The 13,162-nt window shown below is 41.1% G+C and overlaps 1 long non-coding RNA gene across 1 annotated transcript in view; it reads right to left on the bottom strand.

The window, feature by feature from the left end:
• Positions 1-13,162, bottom strand: part of LOC149444323 (uncharacterized) — a 115,208-nt gene that overhangs the window by 33,536 nt on the left and 68,510 nt on the right. The window contains exon 3 of the long non-coding RNA XR_016306531.1: positions 1,362-1,515. This is a non-coding gene — a long non-coding RNA (uncharacterized LOC149444323). The remainder of the gene's footprint in view (positions 1-1,361; positions 1,516-13,162) is intronic.

Raw genomic sequence — 13,162 nt, 5'->3', positions numbered from 1 at the left:
GCCCTCTGTTGTTTGGTGGTTGTCTGGTTCCTTAGGGACTTGATTCCAAAGGGACTTGTACTGTAGTGGTGCTCAAACCGATAAGGAACAGATGAGGACAGGATTTGAGGTATAGTTCATCAAACCCATGGTGGTCATTGTCCATCTTTAGCGCTTACACCACTGTTAGCTAGGTAGCTATCTCTTAATAAAATGTGATTTATTTCAATTTACAACAGTGCCTATTGTTGCCATCCAATACCCAATGTCACACAGTCCAGGGGGAATCTAGCAGTGCTCATCCTTTGTTAGATGCCTGCTATTGTCTTCTTATTGTAAGTACATTACCATATTAAAAGCCCTTGGATTTAACATACTGCACTAAGGTGGTCCCTTCTTGCTTTTAACTCCTCTGCACTGAGCGCATTTACACAGGATCATACCTAGATGGAATGGCGTGTCTGAATATTTTGTGCTGGTGGAAAGCAAGACGCTTTATGACCTCTATGTGGGATCGGTGTCTTTGGTATGGTGTTTACCTAGCATGTGGGTGTTTTGATTTCCTGGCACCCGCTATTCCTGCTGCACTGAATGTTCTCTGTCTCACACATTTAAGGGTATCTTCCTTTTCTTTGGGATTTTCCATCTTGATTTTGGACTGTTCACTAGAATATTTATCCAGCTGTATGGACATTTTGCATATTTGTTTGCTTTATTCATCTTTATTGTTTTTGTTTGCAATATTGAATAACATTTTTATTTATGCTTCTTTATTATTGTTCATATGTACATGTGTCCATCTGCATGTGTATATACACTTCTATATGTTTGTTTTGATTTTGAGAGTGAAGTACTGGGTTATACTGTATTATATACTCTTTAAAGTTTGAGTGCTTTTGAGCTTATCATTGTCCATATACACATTTGTCCATTTGTAAGTATATACACTCTTCTATGTTTACCTTTTTTTTTGAAAGTAGAGTATGGTATTACACTTGCTTTAATGTTTGCATGATTTTAAAGCATACAGCACAATTTTATTTGTGTTTATATTTTTTTTTCAATTTTTATTTTTTCTTAGGTTATTGCATGTATTGAGTTTACACTATTATTTTTTCCTTTTAAAATAATATGGTTTGATATAATTATATTGTATGTACAATTGCCCTTTGGAGTTTCTAAGAGACAGCGCACCCACTTTTCTTGAAGTAGTCCAGAGTTTTTATCGAGGCAAGTATTGATGAATGAGAAAGTGACCAATTATTGATAAAGCCTTCAGTTGAAGCTCATCGCTAGGCACATATTAACCCCCCTTTCATGCCCTCTAACCCATCTGCACTAATTTTTTTTTGTGCTTACCCGGTAAAGCAAGATATACTCACCTGAGTCGGTGATCCGGGTCCCTCACCCACTCTGTTTCTGAATTCAGGGAACCAATAATCCGGATGTGCCCCAAGTTCCCTTGCACTGACATCACTGTTGAAGATTCATCTTCTGGACCCTGTGACATGGATACTCAAAGAAGGACCCCACCTCCTGTAAACAGAAAAGCACAGAAGACGGGGTTGGACAGTCATATGACCATGGCTTTAGATTAGCAAAAAGAATATTTCATTTTTTTTATACCAATACCAGTGATCAATTAGAGAGGGTTGGGGGTGTAGGGGGAGCCTGGAGATAAGTCTTAAAGTGGACCTAAAATCCACAAATACTCACCTCCTGCTGTAGCTATGCAATTCCCTTGAGCTTTCTCATCAGCACTGACATCTTCTTCCAGGCTTCTTCCAGATGCAATCTTTGTGCCAATTCACATTGACTTGCGCTAAAATTCATGAACTTTTCCATCCATTTTAGTTGCGTTTTATGATGTCCATTGACGTACATTTTGATGTCCATTGACGTACATTTTGATGTCCATTGACGTACATTTTGATGTCCATTGACATACATTTTGTATTTTAGCACAATGCAATTCAATATTATGGTGTGAATAGGACACATTGGAAACCTGTCCTTCCATACATCTGCGTTTTACAGCTGTACTAAAATGCACTGGTGTGAATTGGCCCTTCAGCTTTCTTGATTGGATGGAGTGGGATGTTAAAACTCCTGCACATGTGTACTAGAGTTCAATACCAACAATGAGCTACACCTGGCTGCTCACAATGTTTTATTTCTTCACTTTAGTTTTGCTTTAGATTTCATCTGAACTCAAGTGACTTGTTGAAATTAAAGTACAAGAGGCCCCAGGAATACCATATTTATTGCTTTTATTGTGCAATTATGGTATATAAATAACACAAATTAAATTTGTTGGTGCTAATAACATATTAACATCAAATGTAAGGTAAATGTCAGGATGGTAAAGTCAGGCTCCTATACAATATTGTGTGACTAATACACATAAATTTATCTTGTATGATATTGTTTTAGGTTTTAATTGCATAATTCCTTGACCTACCAGTTATTTTATTGTAGAGCATGTTCTGTTATTATTTAATGAGCTCCAGATAGTTTGATGTGCAGGATAGGACACAGCACATATTAACCTGACAACACAGAACCAGAAGAAGGCTACAGGTTAGCCTTCAATAGGATTTAAATTTTTTGTTAAGTATCATTTAATCTACATAAGAAGAAAAGAGAAAATCTAGCTGTTAATAGGTCAGGAGGATAATTCAGTTTTTTTAGTGCTACTAATAAAAGATGCTTTTTTTTATCTTAAAGTGTTGAGGTATAAGAAAATCACAACATCTACGGGGCCAGTTCTTTCTTTACGCTGTTCCAGCAGTGGAGCTGAGTGGTCCGGCAGTCTCTTTGACTTTTGCTAATGATGATGGTCCCTTCATCTGTCCCCTACGCCACTGTTGTATACTATAGTGGTGCAGGGGGTTCAGAACCTTTGTACAGTGGGGGACACCCCGGGATGGACCATTACAAAGGCGAATATAAGTGCTCTTCTACTTCATTGACCTCCTTTTGTTTCTTTTTTTTTAACCCTGACATGGTCACTTCTCTCACTCCCGTTTTATGCCTTAATGCAAGGATTTTTTTCACCTGTGCATGACTACTTGTGTGTTGCCAGTCAGTGGCCACCGGTGCATTGGCTGACTTGCAGCCAGACTTTTGCCTAAAATGTTGGTGTACATGCATGTTGCTTGGTTTTGGCTAGCAGCCAGAACCCCCGTGTTCCCAAGCATATCCCAGTATTGTCTCCATGACCTCTAGTGCTCCCAGAATACGTTCTGTCTGAACTCAGCTCCCGTGTGCCTCAGTATTCCCAGCATTTCTCAGTGTCATCAGTCATTTTTTCTTTTTTTTGTTTCCTCCCTTTTACTTATTTCCCCAAATGTTTAACTTCTTTTTTTATCTTTATTTTCATTTTTGTTTGATTATTACTTTGCCTTTTTTTCTCTGTTTGAAATTTCTGTAGATATGTATGTTTTATTGTACACAGGGGCGGACTGACCATTTGGAAACTCGGGCACTGCCCGAGGGCCCGGGGTCAGTAGGGGGCCCCATGAGATGCCCCCGGTACCTTTTTCATAGGCTTTTTTGAGTTTGGGCAAGGACACAGGGGCCCCATGATCCCCTATTGCCCGGGGGCCCCATCAGTTGTCAGTCCGCCCCTGATTGTTCACCAATGTATTGTCATTAGTTACATCTGTAGATTTGTAATTGTTTATATACTTGAAGGAGTGGATTCTAAAGAAGTCAATATAATGTAAAATGCTTTGATCCATTATGCCAATTATGAATGGGAATCCAGATGTTTTTAAAATTTGAAATAAAGGTGTTGTACAAATGTCTTAACTGAATAATTAGTACGTGTTCTCTCTGTGGCACATTTAAAATCCCCCTTTCTTGAACCCCCTCTCTCTATCGTAAGTGAGAGGAGGGCTTTTGTAGTAGTGCTAACCTAGTGATGGTGACCTTAGAGGAAGAATTGGAAGGTTCAACTAATATTCCACTTTGGCATCATTCTAACCTTTTGATCCCTGTGTACCAACCAGTGACCTTGAGACGGTGTCTGTGGTCCTTGTGTTCTCCAGTCTGTATCCTGCTCCAGTGTCCCCATTGACTTCTGCTAGCATCCAGTGTTCCTTCACCACTGTGTCTCCCTCTATACTGCTGTCAGTTCCTGCCTTTCTGCATCAGTGTGATATCCAGCCAGCCTCTTGTTATCATCACTAGTTCACTCTCATCTGTGCCTCTGTTTGTTCCTGTGTACTCCTACTGTGTTACCTAGTGCATAGTGCAGGGGTGGGCGATCTTTGGCTCTACAGCTGTTGTGGAACTACATTTCCCATGAAACATTGCAAAACTGACTTGCAGAGGCATGATGGAACTTGTAGTCCTGCATGAGCTGTAGAGCTGCAGGTTGCTCACCCCTGGCCTAGTGTACCCAGCGCCCCAGCACTGCAAAGCGCTTTCACCTGATATCAGTAGCTGCCTGCTCGGATGAGTCAGAGGACCTCAAGCTATGAATTGCCTGCATGGTGCTTTCTTCAACTCTAGGAGGCCTGGGGAAGACCAAGAGGTTCCTTAGATTCTGCACCTCAGCCTCTCCCAAGCTCTTACCATTGCTAATTGAGTGGGCATGCTGAACTTTCTGTGCCTACCCTCTGCTTGTCACCCCAACTGCTGCAACCATGTCCTGGACAGTCACTCTGCCTCTACTGGGAGCAGAATCCCAATCCATTACAGTTTAATTGGCCATTTAACATGACTCCCATGCAATGTGTTTCTGTGGAAATAGGATGCTAGTTCTGATAGAACCCCTATATCTCTAACAGTCAAATGAACATGTGAAAAAATTCTAAATTTTGGACCTATGCTTTTTACTAGAGATGCACCGATACAATTTTTTGATCAGCGAGTACAAGTTTGCATACTTTCGGTCAAGTACTTGCCGATACCGAGTACTGATACTCTGCAGTGAGATTTGCGTCAATAAAAAATGTATGTACGCAAATGGCACTGCAAAGCATAGCATGTAATTTGAACACAAATTCTGTATGAACCCAGGCTTGTCACAGCCCGAGTTCACACTGAAGTGGTGCTAGAAACCTTCCTGCACTGATCCCATACTAAGCAGAGAGTGGGAGAGATGTGTGGGGATGTACAGTGCATCCAGAAAGTATTCACAGTGCTTAACTTTTGCCACATTTTGTTATGTTACAGCCTTATTCCAAAATGGATTAAATTGATTTGTTCTTCAACATTCTACAAACAATACGCCATAATGACAACGTGAAAGAAGTTCATTTTGAAATCTTTACAATTTATTATAAAAAAAAAACGAAAAAAAACCACATGTACATAAGTATTCCCAGCCTTTGCTCAATACTTTGTTGAAGCCCCTTTAGCACCAATTACAGCCTCAAGTCACTTTGAGTATGATGCTACAAGCTTGGCACACCTATTTTTGGGCAATTTCTCCCATTCGTCTTCTCAGTACCTCTCAAGCTCCATCAGGTTGGATTGTGAGAGTTGGTGCACAGCCATTTGCAGATCTCTCCAGAGATGTTCAATCGGGCTCACATCTGGGCTCCTCCAGGACATTCACAGAGTTGGCCCTGTAGCCACTCCTTTGTTATGTGGGCCGCGTGCTTAGGGTCATTGTCCTGTTGAAAGATGAATGGGCACCCCAGTCTAAGGTCCAGAGCGCTCTGGAACAGGTTTTCATCAAGGACATCTCTGTACATTGCTGCATTCATTTTTTCTTTGATTCTGACTAGTCTCCCAGTTCCTGTTGCTGAAAAACATCCCCACAGATGATGCTGCCACCACCATGCTTCACTGTAGAGATAGTATTGGCCATGTGGTGAGCGGTGCCTGGTTTTCTCCAGACATGACGTTTGGCATTCAGATCAAAGAGTTCAATCTTTGTTTCATCAGACCAGAGAGTTTTGTTTCTCATGGTCTGTGAGTCCCTCAGGTGCCTTTTGGCAAACTCCAGGCAGGCTGCCATTTGCCTTTTACTGAGGAGTGGCTCCCGTCTGGCTACTCCAACATACAGGCCTGATTGGTGGAGTGCTGCAGAGATAGTTGTTCTTCTGGAAAGTTCTCCTCTCCCCACAGAGAAACACTTGAGCTCTTTCAGAGTGACCATCAGGTACTTCGTTACCTCCCTGGCTAAGGTCCTTCTCCCTTAATTGCTCATTTTGGCCGGGCGGCCCTCTCTAGGAAGATTCCTGGTGGTTCCAAACTTCTTCCATTTACGGATGATGGAGGCCAATGTGCTCATTGGGACCTTCAATGCTGCAGACATTTTTCTCTACTCTTCCCCAGATCTTTGCTTTGATACAATCCTATCTCGGAGGTCTACAGACAATTCCTTGGACTTCATGGCTTGATTTGTGCTCTGACATGCACTGTTAGCTGTGGGACCTTATATAGACAGGTTTATGCCTTTCCTAATCATGTCCAATCAACTGAATTTCCCACAGGTGGACTCCAATCAAGTTATGAAAACATCTCAAGGATTATCAGTGGGAATAGGATACACCAGAGCTCAATTTTTAGTGTCATGGCAAAGGCTGTGAATACTTATGTACATGTGTTTTTTTTTCCATTTTTTATTTTTAACAAATTGCAAAGATTTCAAAACAAAATGAATCGATATTGGAATGAGGCTGTAACATAACAAAATGTGGCAAAAGTTAAGTGCTGTGAATACTTTCTGGATGCACTGTATATCTTCGTGTTGACCATCGAAGGATGGAGGCAGATGCTCCAGATTCTCAGCTGTGATGGTGCTCACCAATCAAAAGCCATTTAGCCCGCACTGTCATCCCTGCAAGGAGAGAAAAGGTTTTCAAAAGGACAATTGGAGAAGGCTGTCTACAGTATCCTCCAATTACTTATTACCTTTAAACCTTAAAAGGTCAACTCCCATTTAAAAAAAAAGAAAACTAAATGTAAGCACTGTAACCTACAGTAAAGTGGATGTAAACCTCAGACATGAAATGTGAACAAAGCATATCCATCTATAGTGTGTACTTGTCTGCATTGAGAGCACTACGTGTCATTCCTGTCTGCTGCTTTGTTCCTCTACTATCAGCATGAGTCACTTCTGAAAATATTTCCTGACACCAAGAGAAAAATGGTGATGGAGAGGGACCTCCAGCACACAGCCTAGGATTGACAGCCTCAGCTGTTTTCTGCTTGTGTGCTGTGTGAAGAAGAGTGTATCCCTTCCCTCCAGTCAGCGCTTACAGAGCTCTGCAGAGTGTAACTTTGGGCTCCACGTCCCCTGCTTTCTGAAATCTCAGACAAGCTGTATAAATTATGCACTTTGAACAGCTGTAGATAAGAGGGGGCTGAAGATAAATAGGTACAGCTTATGTAGGGGGATTTGTTTCACCTCGGTGTATCACCTGAGGTTAATCACTTCACTGGGTGTATGTACAGATTTACAACCACTTTAATGAACACAAGGTGACAAAATAGATTTAGGTGTAGTAAGTTACACTGACTCTTGTCTGTTAAAGTAACCCATTGTTAACTACAAATTAGTCTGTCAGCATATATAGAACTCCATAAGATACCTTCCCCATATTTTTCTGTGAATACCACCTCCCAAAAAATTGAAGCACCTATTATCTAAAATGTGACAGTTCCCAAGCTTAGCTATTGGCTGCTTAAACATGGCCTGTAAACGAAAGGAAAATCTCCTCATTGGGACCCAGAAAAAAAAAAAGCCCCAAAAAAGTTTCAATTTTAGATAAACTTGAAAGCTCAACTCCTGTTTAAAATAATAATAATAACAAATGATATTACTCAGCAGATGCTAAAATAAAAAAAAGCAGCTTTAACTGCTATGCTCACCTTCTCTCAGGGGCTGTCTATTTCTCTCAGTTCCTCTTCCAAGGTTCATCCAATCCACTGGGCCATCATGGGTACATCCCCAACGCAGAGACAAGAACAGAAGCTGAGAAGCTCATCATTTCTTCCCCCAACCCATGATTTCAGTAAGGTGTTCATAGACAAAATTGTCCAGCTTTCAGTCTTTGCTGAGGTCATGCTTCACTCCATCTCAACAGGCGGTTTACTCCATGATAAAGGACTCGCTGATACCTTTCCAAATGTTAATGTAGCTCTTAGAATATATTTAATCCCGATGGCCACTAGTTCTTCATCAGAGAGATCATTCAGCAAATTGATACTGATTAAGAATTATCTATGAACCTCGATGACCCATGAAAGACGAAGTACTCTGTGCCTACTGGATATAAAATGTAGTGTTCTTAAGGTGATACAGTATCAGGAGTTTATTAAAGATCTTTCAGATGCCAAGTGTAAAAAGAACATTTTTTCTAGATACTGTAGTGTGATGCATAAAGCTATAGGTCAGTAAAACATATTGTACATAACTTAAACCGCTTGCATTGTCAGAGTTAAATTTTATTCTGTAAATTGTTAAGTCGGTTGAGTTATCCATTGTTATCTATGGAAGCTAAAGAGTACATAGAAGTTAAGCTATGTTCTTTGTAATTACAGTATGTCTTACTGGTAGGGACCTGACCATAAGCAGTAGCATCCCTATTGTAAATTTAGTGCCACGGGATTATAGTATGCTTCAGCCTGAATGGATAGCTCTTCTTTCTACAGGTTTCCTTCTAAGTTCAGGTTGTTTGCTTCTGCCTGCTGCTGGGGAGTGTCTCTAGCAATAACATTGGAAGATCCAGTAGCCTGATTTATGAATATGTACATCTCCCTAGCCCACCATTAGCAGGCATATTGCCAGTGGTACATGCTGGGTAAAGGTAAAATATTAGGGGAACCTTCTAGTAGTTCTCTTGGCCACCAGACTTTGCCTAGGATGGATGGGAGTGCTGCTGTTACTGACCTTCCAGACCTGATCTCTGGGTCCTGAAGTTTGCACTGCCTGGTTGGAGGTGTTGTGCGGCAGCAGTGAAGCTAGATCCTGGTTAGGAGCACCAGGAGTGAACTTCTTCAGCAAGAGGAATGTCTGGAGAAGCTGAGTATAACCTTGGACCTTGCAGGAAGTCTGGTGGCCCATCCAGCAGGTTAAGTGCTGTTACTGCTTACAGTCAAGAGGATATAGAGTGTCCATCTAGTTTAAAGGTTTTCTGTGTCAGCTGTAAATGTTTTTTTATGGAGTCTACTCATTGTGTTCTTTCTGGTGTCCTGTTCCCTAACACTCTCTTCCTGAATTCTGTTGGCTAGAATAAACTGTATTAACTGTGAAAAAGTGACTGGCACCCATCTGTTCAGTTCCTCACTACAAATGTTGAAGCCTACCCTAAGGTGAAATGTCAGCCCACCTAACCTCTGGGGGTCCTAATGGCCTCTAGGGGGTAAGAGGGTGTTACACTCAAAAAATCCATTTGGAGTTTTTCTGGCATGTGTACATGAATTTTTTTCAAATATAAGTAATTTACCCTCTCTGTATATATAACTTGTCTGTTCCAATGATGTGCAATAAACTGACTTTGTTGCGTAAAATTTTAGATTTTTTTTCTGTGTATTTTAATTCCTGTGTCTGAAGGGCCCACCAAACCTGAAGTGTTTCAGGTGCCCCAATGCCTAAATCTGGGCTTAAGTACATGAGCGTTTTTATGTGCACTACTAAGGACAGAACACCAACAGACAAGAAGAAGGACCCATGATGTTCCCCTACCCGCTGGAAGAAATAAGTATACTATTTCTCTTTATCGAATGGAGCTGGGGGAGGGGTGCCAGAACATAGAATTCAGCTTTAACTAGTAGTAGTTAGTCACATTGAACCAGTTCTGTTATGTTACAAGCGTTTTTTAGCTCACTGTTTCTCAACCTTGGTGCCTCAGCACCCTGGGGTGCAGTCTGGTTTCCCCTGAGGTGGTGTGAGCAATAGACCCAGTTTGCCCAGGATCAGGATCAAGAGTTGCCATTGTGTGAGTGGACACAGTTACCAGCACCATAACAACCAAAGACATTCAGGGCAGGACGCATGGCATCATTCATTGCTTTGGTGATGGCAGCCTGCAGGGCTGCCCCCAACATTTAGGTAAAGACAAAAGTCTACCTCTTCCTGACATCCTCTAGATCAGTGGTTCTCAACCTGTGAGTCGCGACCCCTTTGGGGGTCGCATGACCCTTTCACAGGGGTCATCTAAGACCATTGGAAAACACATATTTCTGATGGTCTTAGGATTTGAGACACTGCTCCTCTATCCATCTCAAGGCAGGTCCACCCACGTGCAGATACACCCACATACAAGTACCCAGCGTGATGACATTATCGCGCCAACCCCATCACAAACAGCCCATACAAATACAGGTGTATGTGACAGGGTTGGCGCCATAATGTTCCTATGTGGACCCAGGGGCGGACTGACCATTTGGAAACTCGGGCACTGCCTGAAGGAATGGGGTCAGTATGGGGCCCCATGAGATTCCCCTGGTACCTTTCATAGGCTTTTTTGGGTGTGGTTTGAGTGTGGGTGAGGACACAGGGGCCCCATGATCCCCTATTGCCCGGGGGCCCCATGAGTTGTCAGTCCACCCCTGTGTGGACCAGTCACACGTGTAAAAAGCAGCTGCTGTGTTGAAAGCAGCTGCTGTGCTGAAAGCAGCTACTCTGTTAAAAGCAGCTACTGTGTAGAAAGCAGAAGTATTGGAGGTAAAACAACACTTCAAGAATTATAATTACTGGGTAAATGTAAAATCATAAAAATACATCCTGCATATCAGATATTTACATTACGATTCATAAAAGTAGCAACGAAAATAATTTTATGGTTTTTGGGGGTCACCACAACATGAGGAACTGTATTAAAGGGTCGCGGCTTTAGGAAGGTTGAGAACCACTGCTCTAGATCCTGTCCTCTACTTCACTGCTGAAGCTAAATGGCAGGGCCCTGATATGAAGAGGGGAATGTGTAATTGGAGGGCTCTGTTTGGGAAAAGTGTCTAATTGGGCGTTCTGTGATGGGAGAGCTTGTGTGACTGGGGGGCTCTGCAATGGGGGACTGTATGATTGGGGGACTTTGTAGTGATGGGGGACTTTGTAGTGATGGGGAGTCTCTGTTGTGATTGGGGGCACATGTATAGGGGGCCTCTGATATACAAAAGGTGACTCTGACGGAAATGGGTTCTCTCATGTATAGGGGGCCTGTTCATGTATTGGGGGGACTCTAATGTAATGAGACCCTCTCATGTGGAGGGGCAACCCTGAAGTAAAGGGGGGCTTCTGATATTAAGTTAATTTCATTAAGGCAGTTGTGTGCATTGTCCCAAGCTCAGGTTTCCAATTGATAAATAATATTTATTATTTTTACATTTAAGACCTCCAGAGGGGTGTCTCGAGAGTTTGCATACTTGTAAGGGGTCCCGTCCTGAGAAAAGGTTGAGAAAAACTGTTGTAGCTTATCTTTGACACTTTTTTCATTCCTGACGCTCATTAGGAACTGAAGAAGTGGCTTTGAGGAACTATGAAACGTCTTCAACATTACAGAACAAATCCAGTTGAATGTGACCAACTACTACTAGATATACCTTGACCTGGATGAATGAGAACCTTCATAGAGCTACAGTTCCACTTTATATATTGATTGGTTGCAAAAATATTTTTATCCCCAGAGCTAGAAATGTACAGTATATGAAAAAAATCAGTTTAAAATCCTAAACTGTAAACAAATAAGACTGACACAAACCCATTCCAGTTATTACAAACTTCAGAAGTTAACCATGTTTCAAAACCCCTCTGTGCCACAGAATTCCACAATTTCCTTGCAGATTGGTCGAAGACCCCCGAAATCCCGCTGAGAATTTTTACACAAAGTCAGACTTGATAAGCACCGCTAATGAACTTGGACAGGCTGGAAAATATTCATAAAATGCTTTTAAATATTGATATGATGTCATGGCGTGTCTGAAAAATCTGAAATGTTCATCTCCAAAGCAAGGCATGTTGTGTCTAATTTATGAAATAGAAACTGATTATTGCTGTTTCAGAATACAACGGAATATGCATCGGTGTGAGTAATAAAATAATTATCGGATGGAGGGAAAGCTTGTAAATGGGCAAATGCAAATGAGTTTCCTGACTATTAAATGATAATCTTCACTTTTTGCTCATAATTGATGCTAGGAGTATTCATATTTAAAAACAAATATCTTTTTATTTCCTCTCAACCATTGTAAACGCTGTAGAAAAAGCCTTGACTATATGACAGCTTCTGCTCTGCCGGAACAATGGGCAAAAAAAAAGGATTCTTGTCTAGATAACATTATTTCTCCCTGTTTGCAACAAAGGACAGTTTGCATTCAGTAATTATAAATTTTATATCAATGAGCTCGTTCCTGGGTTTGCATATCTAATTTTGGGAGAATAAAATGGATTTGATCAGTTATAAGAGAATTAGGTCTGATACCTTAGCTGTGAATAAGCCAGTGTTAACCTAAGCAAATCCTTGGCAGAATAATAAAATGATGCCAGCGCTGATTTGGAAAATTATTTTGTTTTGTATGGAAACTTTTTTGTTGCTTATTTATTTTTCAACAGATGACAAACAGGACAGAAAAATAATCAACTGCACAAAAACTGTTGATTTTTTTTTTTTTAATGATTTTTCAGAATCTTAAAAAAATTAGTCCACCCAAAAGTGATATTTCTAGTTATAGGTAGAGTGTGATGGGTTGAGTTAGCCCGTGACGTCTTATATGTAGCAATGAGATGCTCCTGCCATAGTTCTGACTCAGGTTCTGTCCACCTGGGAGTTTAAGACGTTCCTGATCACCTTTATGTGTTCCAGTTCCTCCCAATACATTCTTATAGCGCCAACAGTTTGCTCAGCGCTTTACAATATAACATTCTTCACTTCATAATATAAAATAAGGGTTCAAGTACACATAAAAATTTGCCCCTGGTGTGTGTTGTGCGTGTGCACTTGGTGTGTTGTAAAACGCTTGCTGGCCATTTTCTTTTAACAATGCGTCCTTATTGAAGTTTAGTATAATAAGACATGGACTATAGTGAAGTTTTTTTTTTTCTTTTTTTTTTTAAACGTAATTTAACTCCATGCTAGGCAATGAGTTGCAATGCATTATAGTGGATCGGCATGTGCTGCACAAAAATGCCACATCTCCTATTCTTTTTTAGCACACATGGAAGCAGTGCATTCGTTGGGTTGATAACAATAGAACAGCCTTTGTGATGGGACTGCTTTGGGCA

The sequence above is a fragment of the Staurois parvus genome, unplaced genomic scaffold (genome assembly GCF_062004578.1).
Source record: "Staurois parvus isolate SC_StPar_1 unplaced genomic scaffold, SC_StPar_1.0 ptg000788l, whole genome shotgun sequence".
Classification (NCBI taxonomy): domain Eukaryota; kingdom Metazoa; phylum Chordata; class Amphibia; order Anura; family Ranidae; genus Staurois; species Staurois parvus.
The sequence above is the reverse complement of the archived record's forward strand: the minus strand, read 5'-3'. Positions and strand labels throughout refer to the sequence as shown.